Consider the following 22,092-nt stretch of genomic DNA (forward strand, 5'->3'; position numbering starts at 1 on the left):
GTTTCTTGTTATTCTCATATTGCTATGAGCTTTTCACCTGTTCATGCTTTTGGTGCAGAAACATAAATAAATATATATATATATATAGTCACAGTTTTACTATAAAATAGTAAATCTGCACCCGCTGAAGTACTTATTGAATGGGTGCAAATGTACTACTTTTTGGAATCCACAATCATTAGCAGTAGTAGGCTTGAAAACCTGTGGCAGTATAAGGTTTCCAGGCATATGACTGGCAATCAAACACTCTAAAGGTGATGACATGAATGCTCACAAATAGTCTTACCAGTAACAATCGCTCGGAGTGCAGTCCAAATCATTGTTTTTCACCTGCTGTGCCATGTGAGACAGAGGCCTAGCTAATGCAGATCAGTCCTGACCCTGTTCCTCACGGAAACAGTCCATCCCGGACATTGAACATCTCTTCCCTGCACCCTACATCCCACTGTTTTTTTTTTATTTGAGATTCACGCTGCCTCTCCTCAATTTCACTGACTAAGCTACACCCCTCCTAATAGGTTCTTGCTCAATAATCTGCAAGTGTATACATTGTCATTGTGACTTGGACTCTGTCCATACTTACCAAATAAGTAAGAATAATCCTATCATTGAGCAAAGAGAACTGTTTAATTTAGTTGGGGTGACATTGGCTAGTCGCATGTTTATTATTGAATGTACATAATTTCATCTCTGTAACTCTGATTGACATTACATCCATTCAGGTGGAACATTCAATGACTAAATCATAAGAAATGAGCACATTGTTTTTTTCCTATAGGGAACCTTTATGCCCTTTCCCCTGACCCTCTCTTAATTGTGGGTTTGTTTCCATCCCTTCCTCACCTTGGAGGTCACGTATACTTTATTTTACCTGGGACCGTTTTCTTTGTATTTCAGGGTGGACATCCACTTGAAAGATGTATGTGAGAAGCTTAACAATATGGTGGTGTTCATTGTATTTTGTAAGTCCACACCCCGGGGTCAACCTGTTTCCCATCACTCACCCTAAACCGATAACAGCATTTTGGACTCAGGCCTGCAGTGCTGCTTTCTCCCATTAGGAGTGCTCCTAGCATGCTCCATAATTGTAGATGTAGCTGCAAAAGTTTCAACCTGTGCAAATAATTGCTTCTTTCCAGTTTTATGAACGGCTTCCACCAATAGTGTTACAAGGATGCAATGGGCCCTAGTGCAATTAAGGAAAATGAACTATTTGACTGCAGTTGAAGTAGTAAATACAACATTTATTAGAGTTCAGTGAGCTCATAAAGGCTCTGGGCCACTGTGCCACTGCACCTGCTGCCCCATTGGAAGCTATTCCCCTGGTTTCTACTCCACACTCCAATGGAGATTGTAACAATGTTTGCCTGTAGCATTTCTGAAGTCCTTAGCTAGATATAATGTGCATGTTTTTTAGCTTCAACAATATTTTAGTTAAGATATTGCAGCTAATCCTCTCCAATGAGAACATGTTCACTCACCTCTTTGCACAGAACTACTCTATCTCCATTTCATCAGGTGCTTTTCACTGCTGTAATACTTTTTGTACAATATGTTTTTTTTCTGTAATGATTTCCCATTTTGTAATTCTTGATCTTATGCACTATATTTGGCAATTGTGAACCCTCTATAACTATCCAAATAAAGACATATGTCTACTGTAAAGTGCTCTAGCACCTTTGGTAATGTCCATGCTATATAGAAATGCATACATAAATTATGCATGACTGAAATTTCTCACTGGCTGAAGCCCAGCTGTCCGAAGCTGAACACCAACAAGGCATAAATCATGATCTTCGAGAAAAGCACATCACCAAGGTACTCCACCTGGTGACTAACAGAACTAGAACTGACCCCCACCCCAACCACCCATACCAAGAACCTTGGGATCATCAATGACAGCAAACTTGACATGACCGCCCAAGTCAATGCCGTCACCGCTACCTGCTTCCATATCCTGAAAATGCTGAGGAAGATTTTCAATTGACTCTCAATGAGCACCTGAAAAACCATTGCACACTCCCTGGTCGCAAGCAAACTGGACTATGGGAACAGCTATCAACACAAATCACACCAAAAGGCAGCAGACTATTACCTGAATCACTCTCAACCTCCCAATCCACACTCACGTCACACCACATCTGAAGAAACTCCACTGGCTTCCCAAGCAATCACAAGAGAGCACAATTCAAACTCTCCACCCACAATTTTAAGGCACTACATAACACTGTCCCAGCCTACCTCAACATTCGCATCTGCTTTCACAAACCTTTCAGACACCTCCACTCGTCCGCAGTCCTACTTGCAAAAATATCACACTTACAGAAAACCAGATCTGGCAGTCAAGCCTACTCCTACATCACTCATAATGCAAGGAATAACCCGCCACTACACATGAGAGCCTCATCCTCACTCCTTGAATTCCGGTAGATGCTGACGACCTGGCATTTCGAGTAGCCACACTATGTATCCCTAGACTCACACGTGCTCAGTGCCAGGATACGCTCCCGGGCGATAATGCGCTCTACAAACTTACATAACATAACATCACATTTTTCAGGAGGTGTTAGAGTCTCTGGGAGTTGATTAGTTGCTTGTCTAGAAATTGTAAAATCTAAAAGGATAGGACACATAATTAGCTTTTTCATTGTATGCTCCTTGAGTTGGGATGTTTTCCAATTTCTTTGTGTAAAAGTCAATTACGGGTAAGCAGTGGGAGCAGCAGATACCACTGCATTTCCAGTTGCTACCCCTTGGCACTGGCATTGCTTCTCCTGCTTTCAAGGATTAGGAATAGAGCAGAAAGAATGGAAAGTAAACAGGACTGTCACAACCCTATTTACTTTCTGTAGTTTTCACTCCTTGACATTTTCCTAGCCCCTTCAGCAGCACCTAGGAGGCTGTTAAAGTTCTAAGGATGGGACAATAGGTTTAAACGTTGATGTCATGATGGATTAAAAGACTAATGATCACCTGGGAGCGTATCCTGGCACTTACATGAGAAAAAAAACAAGACACGATCACTGGCTTGCCTGGTGCCTATATCCATTGGGAGCCCTAAGCTGATGATTCTGGCAATGTCCACCAGGTTGCAAATTGGCACCAGAGGCTTGAGGACATTAGAGGAGTTCCAGTCACCTATCTGTAAATTGCTTACTTGCACTTGGACAACTTCGGGCTCTACAGGTCTCCTTCAAAGCTCAATTGAACGGTGAAGCATAGTCAATTTGTATCCTCTCCTGTGAACTGCAGGAACATGTATGGGTTGTAACAGAATGTCGTTTGAAGCTCCAAGCAGAATTGAACAAGACAAAGCCTTATGTGGAGCAGATTGCAGACTTGATCTTCCAGGAAACGGCTGTGTGGGGAAAATGTTTTGTGGACTCCCTGACCCAGCCCAAACATAAGGTAGGGTTGTTACGGAATGAGGGGGGGAGGGGGAGTCACTTCAACAGCATTAATCAACTATTTTAAAACAGCAAATTCAATTACAGCAGTTTTACATAATTATTCTTTTGAGGGTGGAGGTGGCCCGAATTAAAGAGGATTTAATGTATATTATCTGGAGTGGTAAGAAGACATTATGCTTAGGGTACAGCCAAGAAGGCAACTGTTTTCAAAGAGGATGGGGGGAAATATTTCTCTACGCTCAAGCTGAGGGACACTTTTGAGGTTCCTCTTCTCCCAAGAGCAGCCAAGAGCCCTCATGAGAGACCAGCTGTACCCATTTTGTTCCTTGGGTTAGAAGGATACACCATATGTGGAACACCGACAAGAAAAGGGTGGAACAGCTTCCCTCAGCTACACTAGCTTTGTTTCTTGACAGTTGAACATTGAGAAAATAAAGAATCATCTAAGATATACAAATGTCATGCTCAACCACTGAAATTATTTAAATCCATAGTAAATTTATAAAAGCAGCTACCACCAAATCCCTGGGCAGTCATTTGCGTGTGAATGGGGTGATGAGATTTCACTATCTGACGCCATTCCATCACAGCTTGTCATCAGAGCCTGTGGCACCTGCCACTAGTGAGTCTGGTACGAAAGAATGATGTAGGGCCTGATTTAGAGTTTAACGGTGGGGCACTCCATCACAAACAAGGCAGATACCCCATCAGCCTTAATACAAGTGCCATAGGATATAATGCACTTGCAATAAGGCGAGCAGCAAATCCGTCACGTTTGTGACTGTGTAAACCATCTGCCAAACTCTAAATCAGGCTCTGCGTTATCATAATGCAGATCTTGAATTTACAAATAAAAACATTTATGTCAAATACCTACACACAAGTGAACCGAACACAAGCATGAATATTTCTGTTTTGGTGTCAAACGTTTTCATGTCTACATGAACTCCCCTGTGCTTTGCTCTACTTTTAAATATTACTATGTTGTTGATTTGCTAATGTTCTTTTTCCTACCTCTCTAGCTTGGCATAAATAGCTTTTATTCACCATGTGTGTCCTTGTACCTGAGTGTTTCACATTCCATTTGAGTAGATAAACTCATTTAATATTTTAGAAAACACACAGGTCTATATTGAGCCTCTGCCTTCTCAGGTAATATAAGGTAATACAGTAAATAGTTATATGAAGGAAAACACATCAGTTGTCCCGGTACAGGAATACTTGCTGATATCAATATATTAACCAGTTGTTCAGCCCTCATCCAGTTGTTAGTGTCAATTTTTGATTCATCACACATTCAACAGCCCCTTAAAAGACATTTGCTATTCACTGCCATTTTTATCCCCCATATTCCCCCATGTGTTTCCTCAAAATATGTTGTCTCTAAAGCTATGTGAATTATGTTTCCAAACACTTTAGAAGCATTCATACATTTAACGTGCAATTAATAACAGTACTGGAAGCACAGACATTAGCACAATAGGTGCCGGCTACTTTTTTTACCCTTCGGGTGAGATACCATCGAAACATAAATAATGTCTCTGCTTGTATAATGTCACTAGCTTCAAAAGGCTATTTGTGGTTGTGTGGCGAAACATATTTGTTATCTTGTAGGCAGATCAGTGCATTGATTTCTTTAAAATTATGTACTGGGCCATTCAGGTTCTCAACTAAAGCCACTAGTTAACTGTCACAGTTCACAGGGACTATATGTAGGAGGTTGAAATGTGGCCAGTGCTTCTGCTGACTCCCAACTGAGAAAATCTGAGCCCATTTACTTTCTGCTACCAATGGATCTTTAACTGCACGAGAGGCCAAAGGCAGAATTCATTCAAGTCTCAAGGTTTCAATGTGGAACTCATTAGGCCGTTCAATAACCCAGCCCACAATTGGAAAAAGGTTTGTCACCGCATTCCTCTCGTGCTACTTTGTACAGTCACACGGTCACCTCACTATTGAACAAAACAATAACTCTTCAGTGCTAACCAATACGGCTTTATCAACACCTGCAATGGGAACAAAATACAGCGAAACATTCCCTACTGAAGGTTAAACGCAAATCAAGTGTTAACTGCATTGAACGGTTTGCACATAAATACGATATTAGGCTAGAATGAATCACACATGAAATTAAATGACTCCAAGTTAGGCCTAAAATAATAGCCAACTTCACAAATGCACTGAGTTACATAAACATGCACATTTTCTCTGTAGTCAATAAATGTAAATAATTCATTATTATATCATTTTCACTAAGTCATTAGTAATACATTCTAACTTCCCATTCAAATGATTAAACTTCAAGAAGGAGGTTTTCAGCGTCTTTGCACGCTGGTATTGAAATGAACTGAATTATTTTAAGAAAATGGATTTATTCAGTAGGCCATGATGCCCCTAACGAAGGGAAATGTATTTCCCGAAATGCATTGGGTGATTGGATTAAAATCATGGTGTGTGAAACCCAGCCCACGCTCCTGTGTTTTTGTGAATATTTGATGACAAGAGTTATTTGGATAAAATGAATTGAATATAAGTGAAGAGAAAATGGATTAAAAACTTGGCAAAACAAAGAAGAAAATAGCGGAGAAAAGATAAGAAATTGATTCATTTGATTCAAATTCTGTTGGGGCTGTGCAGCCTGATGGAACTGAAATGGGTTCCTCTTCTTTGGGTTTAAACTTCAACCTACCCACATACTTTAATTACTAGCATCACATTATCTTGTTAATCCTTTATTTTCGCATGAACGCTAACACTTTCCTTACAATATTTCCATTAGTCATATTTGATGCACAGAGTTAATCAAGCTTCCTCTACCTGGGATGTATTCAATGAATTTCACCTCTTCCTTACGAATATTAGTCACAAATAATATTTGAGTGCAGGTAAATATGGTGATATTTTTTACATGTGGAGATCAAAATATCGCATTCCCATCAGGATTATTTACTTATAAAGTTTTGTATAGCGTAAAAAAGACCCCGACGGGTATCAGAGCGCTTCACAGTAATGGAGGAGGGGACAAAGTAGGGGATCGTTGATGAAAAGGCAAGAGAGTTAGCATGATGGGCTAATAAAATTGTACATAGATGCGAGCAGAAAGTAACTTAACAAGGTAAGGCAGAACGTTACTTAATTAGGTAAGGCAAAGAATCATAGAACATTACAATTGTTAGAAGGAGAGGAAAAAAGGACATTTCGCAAACATACGAGCCATAATCCAATTAAGGCAGGAACCTGTTAATTAGGATTAGGATGAGCTGTAAAATGGTTTCATCAAACTAATTCATATCTCGTCTCTGTATGTCTAGATGACAGCAGAGATCGCCTCGCGCTTTCTTTGAGCAATTCACAGTGGCCGGCTGCTTAGCTGTCTTTAGTTTCGAGTGGGAACAGAGTAGGACGTCTGTCTTTTTCCTTGCTTCTGGCCTTTTCTAACCTGCATTTATAGCTCCCTCCCTGGTGCGCCATCAGCATTTCCAGAGTCACCCCGGGGGGCTCCCTACCGGTGATTGATAACATGAATAATTTCCCAGGGTGGCTGTATAGGCATACCTTGAAGCAGCCCATGCTTGCAGCGGCTGGGCCATGTGCAGGAGGAAAACTGAACAGGACAAGCTGCCTCTGGGATTTTCTATCAAAGAGGGAAGGAAACGTGCTACTGTGCAGCTAAGGTGGGCTGGTACACGTGTCTCGTTTCTGGGTGTGTCTTCCGGTGCCTAAGAACTGTACATGCGCAGCGTGACCAGGCAGGGTTCGCTTCTGCACGAGTCAATCCAAAAAGGTTCTGCACATATCTATAAATGCGTCCTTTGGTTACAATTATGTTAATTTAAGAGGCACATATTGCTTGTCGTTCCGCTCGAGCGAGACCATCAATAACCTTTTGTTTCACGTGTTCACACCTGGAAGCAAAGTGCTGAATCAGAGTCTACTGCAAGGATAATAATAGATTATTGCTGCAACACAATTAATTTCCCATAAACATATTCACCGTGGCCTCATAAATCTGTTCCAATTTAGAGCAGGGGCTCCGCTGATTGTATCCAGTAGCAACGCGAGTAACTAGTCTATAGAATGAATATTCATACTGTTTAGCAAATGCGAGTTCTGAAAATAAATCCTTCCCCTCCCCTTTCTGGGAACTGGAAACCAGATCTCAGCTGCAGCCAGAGAACAAGCCTTTTTTCTGTGAGTGCAGGGATCAAACTGTCCAGGATGAGAGGAGTAAATACTTGTACACAATTGATTTTTAAATAGAATTAGGTCCAAATGAAACACATTAGAAACACAAAGGGGAGTAGCGCTGAGAACGCGGATGGTATTGATTGGTAAGAATAACTTGCTGTTGACAAAATCATTGTCATGTGGCTTGTTCTTTCCACTTTAACTCTCCCTTCTTGAATACAAAACAGGAAGTGATGTGGTGCTCGTGCTGCAGGTTCACTGATTGACCAATGAGCACCTCTGTGTCATGCATAGCGCAGGATTCAGTGCAGTGACAGGCCATCTTTCGGTTTTTCAATTTAACATGGATACTTTCCCGCTTATATTATGTCCTTCTATGTAAAAGTAAGTAGTGACGTAATTAACATCAAATAAATGAAAATAGTATAATGAGACGTGGCATTGATTATCCATGAGACATTTCCATTCAGATAATTGGTTTGTCGTTCAATGGTCATACGAAAAAATGAAGAGGTAGTTGGAGCCAGAGACTGAATAACAGAGCTGGATACATAGAATGTAAAAATACAGACGTGAGGCTAAGGCAGTGAGAGATGAGGCATAGCCATAGAAATGGAAAAAAGCTATGTCCAGAACCAATTACATTGGTAGAATCACATAAAAGAATCCAAGAAATCTGCAAACATCAGTATCTAAATGGGATGGATAACGTGCCACCCATATTCATCAAAGGATAGTGATCATAAGGGATACATTTCTTAAATGGCCCAATCTCGAGCGATTGCTGCAATCACCTGAATAGTCATAGTGATAGACTCCTACTTTGAGTATGTCAAAGGTGATCTGTGTACAAGAAGTGATCCATCTTTTGATACATTGGGTTTCTCCTCATTTCTTTTTGGTCCCTGTCCAATATACTTGTTAAAGTATTTAGAGCCAGATGTATGTACAGACTGGTCACAAAAAGTGGTTGAAAATAGCACATTCACTTTTTGCGACAAAATGTTACATTTTGCAGATGCAACCCAGTAGGTCGCATCACAAAATGTCTAGTTTCCTGGGTCTCAACTTCCTGCTATTGGCTACAACCACAGGGACGGTGGCTACAAGAAACAGCAGATCACCGTTCTTATGTATGTATTCCCAAACAGGAGCTTTTTTTTTTTAACATCAGTTTTTTTATATAAAGAACTAATTGGGAGGATCAGGCAATGATCCCCTTGAGCACTGCTCCTCGCTCCAAGGTTGTTGACCAGGACTTCCAAAGAAGAAGCTGTCCAATGGGTACAACTTGACGTTTGTGAATACTTTATCACAACCTCTGTGGAGTCAGGGCATTTTCAATGGTTTCCAGCAGCAACTGCAGTCACAAACCGTTGATACATGGCATTCTGAATTGTAGTTAGTAGGGGGTGACCATTTCACATCTCATCCTAATAGTGATTCGGAATGGGTTGATAAACCATTTTGCGAGTTTGAAATGCTAGCTTGTCTTGCAGAATAGATTTAGTACATAGCAAATAGTCATTTTGTGGCAGCAAACCATGTACATTTGCTTGTGTTAAGTTTTGTGACTGTAAAACGGATTTGTATATCTGGCCCCTAGCTGCAGCAATGGACCTCCCTTCTAAAATGATTTGTTAATGTCCCGTTCCATCAATCCTGAAGCTGAAAATTGTAATGTATCTGCTAAAAAGCAAATCTTGCATCTGCCTCCCATTTGAACTTCTCTCTAGAGGACAAATTGGTAAATCTGCCCCCCTGTTTTTCTGTTGCAATTTCCCTTCTTTACATTCCCCTGTTTATTCTACACATGCGCCTGTACCTGATGATCATAAGGCAGATGTCGGATGATGGCCAAAAGTGAGAGCGATTTAATATACCTGGATGAGAGAGGAGACGCTTCCAATCAATGGAGATAATACAGGGTTGAAATGGCAGGAATATCTCTGCAATCACAGTTAACTTTTCATTGTTAATGGCTGCTGGGTACAGCTCTCTAATTAACTAGTATTAATAAATTGCTTGTTATTGTGGTCTGGTCAAGCACTGTGCCCAATGACACAAGTATCTCACTTTTCAACACCTTTGACATTCCCTTAAAAATAAGTAGCAAATACCTAGTATCTGACATCCCTACTCAAGACCAGGCTACTTAGGCAAACAATTCTCTCAAGGCTCATACTATAGAATCTCTCCATATGTAGACTTAGACCATCAAAGAGTCACTGAGGACAACACAGGACACATACAGCATTACTTAATCTGAAGAAAAGTAAGTACATATATTTAGATCTGATAACAAATGTGTTTTTCTGGGAAAACACTGCAAAGTCCATCACAGTCTATCTTTTGGTCATCAAAAAAGAGCTTTATTCCATCTTCCAACCAAAATATGGCTATTCAATTATAGCCAACACATGTTTCGTGGCACAGTCGCTTCTTCAGGGCTCATGAAATACACAACAACATAAGATCAGACAATTAACATCTTATTTCCAACTCCGTTAGAAGAGTCATTCACACAATTAAAAATAATGATTGCATTGAACTCTCATAGGAAGCTAAATTATGAATCCTATCTTCAGTCTGTGATTCGATTATTTGTGTGATCCAAAATTGCCCTTATCTTCAAGAGCAAATAACAAACCCAATGAAATGATAATTTATACTGGTTGAACGCCAGAAATGATCTGATCTCAATCATTATTCATAATTGTGTGAATGTTAATGCTGACAAGTTGCTAATTCAAGCAAGCAAGCACTAGTTAGGGCATATCCACTGACCGTTTTGGTGCCCTTATATGGTGCCTATATATTTATTAAACTGCTTTCACCCATTTTGACTGAAAATATCCAGCTGATATCCAGTAGGCTAATAAAGAATGTATCGTCCTATCTAGATTTTAGTGGACAGGATACTTCATCACAAATGTGGCAGATGTCTCGACCAACAAATTATAGGTGCATTATAATCTATAGCACTTACAATATGGTAAACAGGATATCAGCCATTTTTTTTTCAACGTGTTCCATCTCGCAAATTCTACATAAGGCCAAGCGTCTTCTCCAAAGCTTAAGGTGAGAGGCATTCACTGGCATTTTTTGTCTGAGGTGGAAGGCAGTGCATTATTCTGTTATGTGACAGATATTTCATAAAGGGAAACCAACATGCCAAAAAGAGATGAGATGCATGTATGAGCTGAGTCTTATTATGTCTTATAACATAACATAAAATTACATAGGCACAAAGGCTCAATGCCATTTACTGTATGCTGCTCAATTCGTATGGGGAACTGAGAGCTGATAGAAGTAGGATTTAGGCTGATCTCTCATTACCACTGAAAATTAATCAAGATCTTGGTTTTGTATCCACTTGTCTGGATTGTTTAGAAGTAAGGGGACATAATAATGATTTACAGAAAAGCACTGCATCATCTTATCAAGAATATATTAACTCATGATATTGTACAACTACCCAGCCTGCCTGGTGTTGTCTGCAAAATACTTGATGGGTGAAATGAGGATTCTATCAAATGAGTCTTCATATTTTCTCACTCACACGGTGGTGTACTCACAGTGGTGGCCTGGAAGGATTGAACCCATGGGTACTTTCCTATTTAGTCCCTCATTGTCTAATAGCACTACCCAGTAACCATGACACGTCTGCCCAGTGTTCACTCATACATGAACTGTGTTTCTCCTTGACCCAGAGACCCCATATTGCAGATGAGCAGGTAAATGTCACCTTCAAATCCACTCCACCTGTTATTTACTGTACAGAACAATGGGCGGACACTTAATAAGTGTAGTGTCGTGGGCTAATGAGGACAGACACTGTGGTGGTTATTCACGAGCTTTATTAGTTGCCTCTTATCACGTCCCTGTCCCTACACTATCTGCCCTCATCCTGTCCCTGCTCCTCCTCTTCCTTTCCGCCCAACTAGCTCCACCCACCCAACTACTAGATTGTCACCCATATAACATCTCTCCCCTTCTTAACAAAACACAAAACGATGTGTGAACTCATATCTCTTCGATGAGTCTCTTTGGTCGCTGGATGTTTCGACGCGGTCTTGCGTCCATTTCTCCAGTATTCACATCAGTCTGGGGCACACCCAGTTGACCCAGATCCTCCGGAGCACCCTGTTCCGGTGCTTCAAGACTGAGTGATAAAGTTGGGTCCAGTAAAGATCCTGTCGTGTCTCTGGGGCATTTCTTAAAGTGGGACACATTTCTCGTAATTCGCCGTTGGTCAGACTCCGCAGTCAGCATGGTGCCTTTCTGTTGGGTAACAAGCAAGGGTTCATCACGGAATCGACAGTCCGTTTTCTTATGTTGGTCTTGTTTGACCAATACGTAATCCCCTTCATGCAAGGAGGGTGATCTCGCTCTTCTCTTGGCATCGGCGTATGACTTCATCTTGCTTTTGTTGTGCTTGTCCGTTTCCATCATTTCTAGATGGCTGTGAGTGGGTGACACAGCTCGCAGGGCTCCATCCCAGGTCGGGATGCGGTTTCTCATGGGGCGACCCAACATCAGCGTGGCGGGACACTTCCCAGTGGTTGAATGAGGAATCGTCCTGTAGGCTCTGAGAACCTCATTGAGAGCCATCTGTAGGTCCTTCTTTTCGGCAGTGGCCTGCTGGAATGTCTTTTTGATCGTGGCCATAAAGCGTTCGACGGTGCCATTTGCCTGTGGCCAGAGAGGTGTAATTTTTCTGTGATGGAAGTCCAGGTGCTTTGCAAACGCGCCAAACTCGTGCCCATTGAAGGGAGGTCCATTGTCTGTTTTCACCTCTCTGGGGACACCCCAGGTTGCAAATAGTTCATCCAGCACCTTGAGGGTACTGGAGGCACTTGTGGAGGGCACGAACTGTGCGAAGGGAAAACGAGAATAATCATCGATTATGGCTATCACATACTTGCCGGAAGGTAGTAGTCCGTAGAAATCCACGGCAATGTCTTGCCATACTCCATCTGGTAGGGTGGTCATTTGTAATGGGGCCGGTGGGTCACCTTTGCTTGTCAGCTGACACGGGTGGCAGTCTTTCAGGGTGGACTCTACCATTTGGTCGAGGAGGGGAAACCACACGCGTTCCCTGAGTGCTCGCTTTGTCGACACAACTCCCCTGTGGCCTTCATGAGCAAGGTCGATAACGCCTTGCCGTAGTCGACCAGGGATCACAATCCGCTGTCCACGCAATATGATTCCATCTGTGGTCACCGATAGCTCCTCATGGACATGCCGGAACGCTTGCAGCTCTTGCTTGGTGTCCAGATCATTGTCTTCGTCTTGAGGATCATGCCTCCACCTGTTGGTTTGGATCTTGCGGAGTACCATCTGCAAGATGTCGTCCTGTGCAGTGGTGTCTCGGATGGCGTCCATGGGAATGGCAGGTGGCAGTGCCTGATCAGCCACGAAGTGGATATATTCCTCGGCAATTGAAGGACTGGAGCTGGTTGATGCGGGAGGATGCCGAGACATATAGTCTGCCGGGTTTTCCGACTTCCCCGGCTTGTGGAGGATTGTAAAAGTATACTCCTGAAGCCTCAGGCCCCACCTCTTAATCCTGGGGGCATTTTGGATCGGGGGTTGCCGTAGATGGTGACTAGCGCCTGGTGATCGGTGATCAGGGTAAAGTGCTTGCCGTAGAGGAAGACATGAAAGTGTTCACATGCCCAGACCACTGCAAGACTCTCCTTTTCAGGCTGCGAGTATGCCCTTTCAGGATCGGACAGACTGCGACTAGCATAAGCAACTATACGTCTCTGGTCAGAGTCATTGTCGTATTGTGCCAGAATGGCCCCCAACCCTACGGGGCTGGCATCTACGGTGACTTCAGTCTTTCGTCTGGGGTTGAAGTAGGAAAGGTTGTCGGCAGATTCCACTGCCCGCTTGATCTCTGTGAATGCTTGCTCACACTGGGGAGTCCATTCAAAAGGGTGGCCTTGTTTGGTTAAGGTGCGGAGCGGGTGACTGATGGTCGCATAGTCCCGGATATAACGGGCACAGTAGCTGGCCATCCCCAGGAATGATCTCAGTTCGCTGACATCCTGAGGGCACTTGGCGTTGTTCAAGGTTGCCACCTTGTCCGGATCAGATTTCATTCCCGCTCCCGAGAAAATGTGGCCAAAGAATTTTAACGTGGACTGGTGAAATTCACACTTGTCTTTGTTTAGTGTTAGGTTCGCATCTAGCAAGGCATGGCAGACGCGATTGAATGCAATGTCGTGCTCGCGGGTGTCGGAGCCATACACAAGGATGTCGTCGCTGTAGTTGAAGCTTAACCTCTTATACCGGAAGAGTCCCAGATGGGTGGCGAAGGTTGTGATGGAGCGGGACTGGACGTCCAGCTCCAGCTGGTGATAGCCCTTGTTTAAGTCCAGCTTTGAAAACACCTTTGCTCCGTTTAAAGCAGAGATCATGTCACATAGAAGCGGCCCTGGATGGCGCTCACGTTCTATCGCAGTGTTGGGTACTCGCATGTCGACACATAGTCTTACTTTGCTAGTGGTGCCCTTCTTTGGTACGATGACCACTGGCGACACCCACGGGGTCGGGCCATCTGTACGTTCAATGATGTCAGCCGACAGAAGTTCATGGATTTCATCCTCGACGGCTTTTTGGAGGTGGAAGGGTACACGTCGAGGGTGCTGAGCGACGGGCCTGATCTGGTCGTTGATGTGCAGATGTATCTGGCGTCCCTTCAACTTCCCCAGCCCCAGGAAAAGGCGGGGAAAACGGTTGACGATGTCCTTGTCATCACAGACTTTGAAGAGGATTTCAACGAGACGGAGACGTTCTGCAGTCGGCAGGCTGAGCAGGCAGTCAGCTTCGGGGCCCTTGATGACATGTATGACTGCCTCTATGGTGACGTTGTCGTGTTCGAGTGTTGTCGGGAATTTACCCAGACATTGAAGCAGCTTCTTGGACATCCAAGTGAAGACTCGGACGGGTGCATATGTAAGCGGAGGCTTGGGCCGCATCCTCTCATATTCAGTGACGGGGATGTAGTTCAGCGAGGCTCCGCTGTCCATCACAAATCTAGTGTCATGGTTCCCTACCTTTATGTGCAAGCGAGGATACTTCTTGAGTTGGTCCGGGTCTGCGATCATATTCGCATAGTGGATTGTACGTTCAGAGTCTCTAGAGGATAACCTGGAGTCCCGGGACGGGGATCGGCGCTCCCATCGAGATCTGCGCGACTCTCTGCTGGAGTGTGACGAGCTGGAGGATCCTGTGTTCTTTCCATGGACGGCTCTTATGTGGTGTTTTCTGGTGTCAGAACGAGATGATCTCCCGGTTCCACTTCGCCTCTCCTTGTGGTAGTCTCCGCACATCGCTTCGAAATGGTTTGTCCGACCACATTTTCTACATCTCTGGCCCATGGCTGGGCAGGCGTCCGCATGAGGATAATCATATCCACACCTGTAGCATCTTTTCGCTCTCTCTGGTCTTCTTTCCCTCCGACCAGGTTTTCGCCTTCTGTGCTCTGAGTGTCTTGAACGAGACGACGGTCGTGTGCTCCATTGCTTGTCTCTCGAGCTTCTTCGACCGCTGCCGTGGTCTTGGACGCGATGTGCCTGCTCATGACTCACCTTGCGCCCAGATTCAATGGTGGTAGCATGCTCTTCGGCCTGATCATAGACACGAGTCATTTCTTCAATGTCATCTAGATCGTGAGGCTTTCTTAGTAACCGCCTCCTGAGCGATTCTGAGTGGCACCCATCTATGATTTGATGGCGGCGTCTGTTGAAAAGTTGTCAAACTCACAATGTCTCGACAGCCGCCGCAGGCGGGTGATGAACGCGCTCATTATCTCGTCTTTTCCTTGACGTGCTTGATGAAACGCATGGCGTTCAGCTCATAGTCCACGTTTCTTTTATGGAGGAACTTCTTGTTCAGCGCTTCACGTACTTTGTCATATGTTCCGGTATCTGCAGGTGGGAGGTCTTTGATTATTTTGCTTATTTCTCACCATGCCAGATTGCGGAGCGCGATTAATTTTTCCTTATCAGCAGTCACTTTGGACCCCTCTATGTAATCTTCGAAATCTTCGAGCCACTCCTGCCACTTGGGGCCCATGCTCCCCCCTGTCGTTAGGGTGACTGGCTCCGGAGACCTCAAATGCGACCCTCCTGCGATGATAGGCTTGACTTCGTCTCGTTGCGGCAATGTCGCCATCTTGGTGCCGCAGGATCCTGCCTGTTTGGCCTTTGGTTAGCTTGGTACTGCTTGTTTTCAGGCGTCTGCGCAGTTTGGTTCTGAACGTCCCTTTTCACTGTTCGTTTGGCTTGGCTCGTGCTTGTTTGCTTGCGTCTCACGCTCCTTGCGCTTTTCTGTTGCTTATTACTCTGCTGTTTGTTACTCTGCCTGACCTTAAGATGGCCGCCCCACAATGACTATGGGGTCTGTCCACACATCTGCCTGACTCCAAGATGGCCGCCGTCACTGGCTGCACACGAGGTTTTCCTCTCGGCCCATTCAGCTTCAGTCAGCTCATTGGGGACTCACCGGCCGCCGACTTCGGGAGGGGATCAGCACTCCTCTTGGTGTCCACACTCAGGGCCTCAGTTGCTGGGCTCAGGTGAGGTCGGGTGGGCTCCCGCCTCGCTTCTCGCGATTTCGCGCGCTCACTCGGCGCTACCGGGCCAACTCTCACGCATCCGGCGTGAGGCGCAGTTTTGGCGCAAATGGATTTCTTGCTCACAAGCGTGTCAGCGCTTGCTTCTTCGGTCCCTCTCGGTTCCCACCCAGTTACCAGACTGGGGGTAGGGTCACCTGCTGCTGGCCTCTCGCTTCAGGCGGCAGCTCTAGTTTCGGCGTCGGCGTTCCTCTTTCTGGGCGCTACTCGGGACAGGGCACCTCTGCAGGGTTCCGCTACCGGTGGGGAATGTCGCATCCCACCCTCGTCGCCAGTTGTAGTGTCGTGGGCTAATGAGGACAGACACTGTGGTGGTTATTCACGAGCTTTATTAGTTGCCTCTTATCACGTCCCTGTCCCTACACTATCTGCCCTCATCCTGTCCCTGCTCCTCCTCTTCCTCTCCGCCCCACTAGCTCCACCCACCCAACTACTAGACTGTCACCCATATAACAATAAGGTGCATGCATTCAAGAAAATATTCAGGCTCCTGGTGGCAGGTTGTGTATACCTGCACTCACAGGGCAGATTTTTGGGAGGAGAGATGCAGTGAGACAACATATATAAATAATATTACTGAACAATATGTTCTAGCGCCAGTGGGCAATATGCAGTAATAGTGATGGCAAGATTTTGTGACACTCAGAGGTAATATTCATTTGCACTTCTTGGCAATATTCAATTTATTTATATTTATTTATGTCATTAATTATTGTAATCATCTTATATTTAACTATTTAATGCTGGTCATTTTCAAAGTTACCTTGTATGGATGCACAGTATTCTGGTTTACAATGAAGGAAATAGTCATCGGCTTATGGGCAATTTTCTTTTGCTATGGAGGAACTCCGTGGCAATTTAACCGGTAATGTAAAGCTGGCTGAATCACCAGGACATTATTAGGCATACAGAAGGTTTTAATATGAAGTTTGAAGTTTAGTGTAGTGACATTCTCAGTTTTTAGGAGTAACGGGATAGACTTATTAATAGACCATTGCTGAATTGCTGAGTGATGACCACGATGCGAAGAGTATTTATTCTTTTTATGTTGTGTTGGAGTTTGTCCACTCCTAAACAAGGAGATGATTATTTTTTAGCAACACACCTTTCTTCAACAATGGTAGGATAAAGTTGTGGATGGCTTTGTATATTCATGGTCAATGCCTTTAATTCAAGGCAATTTCCGTAAGCATATTAATAACCAGATGTTACCATTGTCCTATGTAATGGTTCTCATTTTATTAACCTAGGAATGAGGAAAGAGTGAGTTGGCCTTTCAAGGATTACACCTGTGACCTTCACATCACAGCAAATGTCTGCAGCAAGAGATTAATTCTTTGCGACAGTGCAATGCCCTGCAGATATTAAATGTATTTCTAAATCTCTTATGAGACATGGCTACATTTTTAAATGAGCCCCTACTCCAAAAGTGGGTCTTAGTAAAAGTAAGAGGCGACCAAAAGCCTGAGTTACTGCACAGTCCTAGGAATTCATGGCTTTGTATTAGCTTAAGATCAGTGCAGATTGCTCAGTTTAAAATTGGAGCACCATCTGGCGTAAGTGCTTCAAAACTTTTATATCACACATTTGTTTCAATTCATGCAGAGATGCCAAGAGCAAAGAGGTACTAATATTTGTATTACTACTGGCGGAGAGATGAAAAATATACAACTTTCAGCCTTGACGTGAGCAGCATGGACAACTAAGCTGCAGAGATGGAACTTGTGTGACTCCATGGTTTGCCAGCCAGGAGTATAACATAGGTCTCTGCAGCCCCTGCTGGCCAGGAGTGGGCCCCATCCTTTAGGGGCTCCCATCTCTTCAATTCATCCCAAGACCAAAGAATATCGGTGAGATTTTGGAGACTCTGGCCCTTCATCTCATTCGGCAGGGAGCCCCATCACTGTGCGTTACGCCATTGCTACCACCTGTATCAGCGCTTCCTCTTTGTAGACTATAGAGTGCTTTATTTGCTAGGATCTACCCCAATCAGTGAGGAGAGCAGACCTGAAATATCAACAGGCAGGTACAGGCACTGCACTCCTCCAGCTTGACCCTTGTGATCATTACTAAGGCCACTGTTCAGCGTGGATGTCAACAAACTACAGAAGGCAAGGCAGGGCCGGACTGGGAATCCAAAGCAGCCCTGGCAAATTTTGTCCGACCATCTCCCGTATGTTGCATAGAGAGCGAGCGAGATCGGCCACTATAAGGAGGGTTTGGGGGTTTCTCCCCCAAGAAAATTTGGGGAAAATTTGGGGAAAATGGCAAATATGTTGTATTCTACAATACATTTTTCATTTTACATTCATTTTTATTAGCTTTTAAAGCGTAGTAAATGATTATCTTAGTGTGCACCAGGATACAACAATCATTATGTGGGCCCTTCCATGATTCCCTTACTATCATCCTCCAACAATGCCCCTCATCTCGCCAGAGCAGTGATGTAGCATGGGGAGGGGGTGCACGAGTTTTGGGGAAGGTGGCCTCCTCCCGCTCTCTTACCTGCCGTCTTGCCCATGAATTGCCCCTCTACAATGCGCCGTAGCGGGGCGACAGTCGGCTGTAACTCGCCCGCCAGCACCTCAACCCCCACCCTCCGGTCTTCAATGCAGACAGCAAGCAGAGGGACTGCCACGGGCGGCCAAGGGGCTAGCTACGCCACTGCGCCATAGCCCCTCTCTCACATGTATTTCATTTGTTTTATAGTGCCCCTAATGCCAGATTATGGTGGTAGAGCCCTTTACATCAAAATCACACATAGGCAATGAATAATACATATGTAAATCAGTGTATATAAAATATCACATAAGACAAAGGGCAATATGTGGTGTAGGTATTTTTTGCTATGCCTGGAGACGCTCAAACTCAGGATTCAAAATGTAAGAGTGGTGAGTGTTACATTTACTAATCAGAATTTATTTCTACCAAAGCAAACCCTTTTTAGCAACATTAGAACAATGAAAGTCTGGAAAAAAACTAACTTTCTAACCTGTACTATGCAGTTTACATGCAGCTCTTTGATGGCAGTTCATAGCTCACTGTGATAGATTACCTTCGTAACTTATGAACTACGCAGTAACAAAATGATCTCTGTGACAAAAGCAGTAACCCACAGAGCTATACACATAAAATACACTTATGTGATCTGTGTGGTACACATTCTTTGCAGCAGGCATATTAACCCTCTGCAACCGTAGATGAGTCAAAACTGCCACTAGACAAAAAACCTCCAGCTCACTGTAGCAGGAAAATTAATCACCAGCGATATCTTGAGCTCTGCAACATGTGCTTTTAAAGCTGTACCATATTTAAAAACACAGGGAGGCTGGAAAAAAAAATGCGGGCTGTGTGGATTATGCTAGCCTGATGTTTTGGTTACTGGGAGGCGACATTGCAGCACTACTGCAAAACCAGCCCCCGAGTAACACAACCACCCACCCTTCCAGCCTACTGGAGAAACGCCTGATGCCCAGAACTGCCAGTCCCGCCTTGACAGCAGGTGATTGGGACTGGCGTAACATAGGCCCCCTGCGGTGCTGGGGACCCCGAGCTCCAGGGAGCCCCCACAGCACAGTACTCTGGCCTGAGAGCTCCTGACTGACTCCGGAGTGGGGCCCTCTAAGTGCTTTGCATGGGGGCCCTCTCAAGTTTCGTTATGCCACTGGCTGATTGACCTTTGGAGCACAGCAAAAATTAGTATGCATGGAGTGTGCTGCATGTCTTGGAGATTGGCATACTTTATTATATCAGCAAAATCTGGGACTGAGGAGAAAGAATAGGTTAGAAGAATGCAACATTTGCACAGCTAAACATTGACATTTGTTCATAGCTATCTCAAAGGTTTGTGAGCAACCAACTTGTGAATACCTGGAAGGTAACCTTTTAAAAATCCCCGAGGGCTTTTGCACCTTCGACATGTTGGGAACTTTTTCTAAATGTGTCCGGTTTGCACACATTAGCAATTCTCTGGCACTTCAAGAATGTCCACTGATTTGTACAATTCCCCAAAATGGTCATAATGATTACTTTCGTACATTCTAAGCTCCAGCCGATTTGAATATATGGTATGTTCGTTCTTTGTATCTTGGGGTTTATTTTTCTTACTTAAGCTGGCATGTCCAAAACTAAACCTTTCATCACTGTTTTGTTAAAATCATTTGCAGGAGCTGTCTATGTTGATTACTGCAGTGCTTCCAGAGATGTCAGTGCTATGTTTTTATGTTGAATAAGAACTCTGCTGTTGTGTGACCTCTGAATCATAGGAGGCTAATGTGTTCCACTGCTAATGAGCTGCTAAAAGAAAAATAAATGTAGTAAGCTGGATTTGTCACCACTAACGAGAGTTTAGATGTCGGAATTGGGAGACATGTTGAAGTGATCTTTCTTAATCACTATCTATTCGGGAAGATGCAGACATGTAGGCTTCTTTTTGCACTGTTTGTATAGAGTATGCCCCTGCCCGCATTTTTTATAATAAAGGACAGGCGATGGATCTTTCCTCAAATTTATTTCCGCTTTTTCAACGACATATGTAGCTCATTCCAAGCCATGTACTGAAAGTGAAATCCTGCTCAAACGAGATTTGCGTCAGATTGCACATTTGGAGTTGAGCACAGTTTTTGAATGGACCTACATTTTACCCTTCACATATCCCTCCAAGAATGACCAAGAGGAATCCACACAGTGGAAACTAGCCGGAAAGGTGAATTGCACGTAGTTTAACCAGTTAAAAACTGCATGTTATTCTCCAGTCTGGCATGGGAAATTCAAAATGTGGTGGTAAAACTCCCTATTCTTTAAATAGACTTAATACAAGACCCAAACGACAAAAATCCACAATACAGTATTGGGAAAATTACTTTTAAATGGTAAAAATAGCTTAGTTCAAAGTTGATGTTAAATGCGACGATAAACACCCATTATCACGAATCTTTCTTCCAGCATACCATCACCCCGCATACTTTTATTTCGCATCTACCATGACTCCGCAATGCCATTATAACGCATGGCATCACATTTTATATGCTTTTACCACGCATACATTTACAACGAAATTCATTGTAAATGTATGAATGGTAAAAGCATGTTTTTTGTATATGTTAGGATAAGGTAAGTATGGGTATAGGGTTATATGTTTTGGGGTTCTGAGGTATATGTTTTGGGGTGATGGGGTATTTTAAGGGTTCAGAGATAGGTTTGGGTTTTAGGGTGCAAGGTGGATTTGTAGGGCTCATGGATAGGTTTGGGTTTTGGGGTACAGGGGTATTTTTTAGGGTTCAGGGATAGGTTTGGGTTATGGGGTAAAGGGGTATTTTTAGGGCTCAGGGATAGGTTTGGGTGTTGGGGTGCAGGGTGTATTTTTATGGGATTCAGGGGTAGGTTTGGGTTTTAGGGGGTTAAGGTTGATTAAGGGTTTAGAGGGTATTAACGTTTTGGGGTACAGGGGCATTTTTAGGGTTTAGGGTGGGTTATGGATTTTGGGGTACAGGGTCATTTCTAGGGTTCAGGATTAGGTTTGGGTTTTGGGGTGTAGGGTGTATTTTTAGGGATCAGGTTCGGTTTGTGTTTTGGGGTGATAAGGTTTATTTAAGGGTTTAGAGGGTATTAAAGTTTTGGGGTACAGGGCATTTTTTGCGTTTAGGGTGGGTTTGGGGGGTACAGGGGCATTTTTAGGGTTCCGGGATAGGTTTGGGTTTTGGGGTCCAGGGTGTATTTTTAGGGTTCAGGGTGGGTTTGTGTTTTGGGGTACTGAGGTTTATTTAAGGGTTTAGAGGGTGTTAAAGTTTTGGGGTACAGGGGTATTTTTAGGGTTCATGGATAGGTTTGGGTTTTGGGGCGCAGGGT

At 43.9% G+C, this 22,092-nt stretch overlaps 1 protein-coding gene and 1 long non-coding RNA gene across 2 annotated transcripts in view; one reads left to right on the top strand and one right to left on the bottom strand.

The window, feature by feature from the left end:
* LOC144761872 (uncharacterized) overlaps positions 1-7,045 on the bottom strand; it is a 145,631-nt gene extending 138,586 nt beyond the window's left edge. Inside the window, exon 1 of the long non-coding RNA XR_013595924.1 lies at positions 6,966-7,045. This is a non-coding gene — a long non-coding RNA (uncharacterized LOC144761872). The remainder of the gene's footprint in view (positions 1-6,965) is intronic.
* Positions 1-22,092, top strand: part of LOC144763712 (uncharacterized) — a 3,323,440-nt gene that overhangs the window by 2,011,325 nt on the left and 1,290,023 nt on the right. The window lies entirely within an intron of this gene.

Source organism: Lissotriton helveticus, chromosome 6, assembly GCF_964261635.1.
Source record: "Lissotriton helveticus chromosome 6, aLisHel1.1, whole genome shotgun sequence".
Lineage (NCBI taxonomy): Eukaryota > Metazoa > Chordata > Amphibia > Caudata > Salamandridae > Lissotriton > Lissotriton helveticus.